The sequence below is a fragment of the Penaeus monodon genome, chromosome 15 (assembly GCF_015228065.2).
Source record: "Penaeus monodon isolate SGIC_2016 chromosome 15, NSTDA_Pmon_1, whole genome shotgun sequence".
In the NCBI taxonomy this organism is placed as follows: Eukaryota; Metazoa; Arthropoda; class Malacostraca; order Decapoda; family Penaeidae; genus Penaeus; species Penaeus monodon.
Window position 1 is genome coordinate 15,446,242 of NC_051400.1, and position 1,359 is coordinate 15,447,600.

The 1,359-nt window shown below is 38.9% G+C and overlaps 1 protein-coding gene across 1 annotated transcript in view; it reads left to right on the top strand.

Annotated features, from left to right (window-relative positions):
• LOC119581779 (phosphorylase b kinase gamma catalytic chain, skeletal muscle/heart isoform-like) overlaps positions 1-1,359 on the top strand; it is a gene marked incomplete at its 3' end in the record, with an annotated part of 27,775 nt that overhangs the window by 700 nt on the left and 25,716 nt on the right.

Here is a 1,359-nt window from a genome sequence, read left to right on the forward strand (position 1 = left end):
GGGAGTGTTAACAGGTTTCCTTCGCGTGTAGGTGAACGGCTGGACTCAGGAACCGTGGAAGTTTCGTAAAAGCGAAGGTTTTGGAAATTTCCGAGTTGGATTCCTTGGTGAATTTCTTTACTATGTTGTTTGATCGAGTAACATTCCTTTTACCTACCATCCGAAAGCACAAAAGATTCGGTTCTCCGATTGATTCATTCTGAGGGCGGCAGATTTTGAAGCTAGCCTGTAAAAAAATGAACTTGGAAAACATGAACATGACAAAATAAGTGTGCATGTTCACATAACATCCAAGACTGCTGCTAGGCAACAGCAGATAGGTCGAGTTGAGAAGAGATTTATTGGTAAATGAGGACAGGTTAAAAGCTGATGTTGAGTCTAACAATGGAATTCATAAAAACCTTCCACTTTTCTGCTGCGTAAAGAAGATTAGCTTTACGAATTTATTACTAATGCAAGCGATGCTGACAAGTACTTTGTGAGAGGCGACATGCGTTGGAGCACTGTGAAATTCAAAAGCAACAGGTATATGTATATATATGTTTGCTCTGAACTTTAAAACATCTACCAAAGCTTCAGCCGACAAATGCTTTTCTTAAAGTCCTTTTTTCGATGTGCTCAACAAGTATGCGAGGAACAAGTTGCATGACGGCACAAGGCTGAACGAGACTTCCCCATAAATCAATGGGCGGGAATGTTCCTCGGGTGCCTTGTCTACAGGCTAAGCGCACATACTTGACCAAAGAGAAGGTGGCAATAATCAATATATTGTAGTGCCAGTCATTGTAACAGAGCTGAAATACTTGCGGGAAATGGTGAGCACATATACAAGTTTATCTATGTTCATTCTAAATGTGGCTTGAAAAGGCACGATGCAAGGATGGATTTCTTAGCAACATAAACAACAAAATATGTTTATTGTAATCCAAACAGTTACCTCTGGTTATATAATACAGTTTATTATGATAAAAGGTAGTGGAAGTATCAGACTTTAAATCATCTTTTTTTTTTTTTAATCTGTGGCACACTGGGGATAATTGCAATAGCTTCCGTTGAGCTGTTCTTCGGAACATAAAGGGGCTGAGACGCTGAACAACTTACTAACATAGCCTGGGCGTCTTGTAGATTTCTCGATTTGTTAGCTCGCTGATTCTGGGGAACTTATTAAAATACAACCCAGAGATGTCGTTCATTTCCTTGAATTGTTTGATTGTTTATCTGATAAGAATCATGTCTTGAGATGATCCCTCTCAGTAATATATCTATGAAGCTGACAAATTAGAGGCCTGCAAAATTTAAAGGGTCGTTTGCGAAATAAACCTTCTCTAATTGACATTGCAAATCATTACAATCTACCAA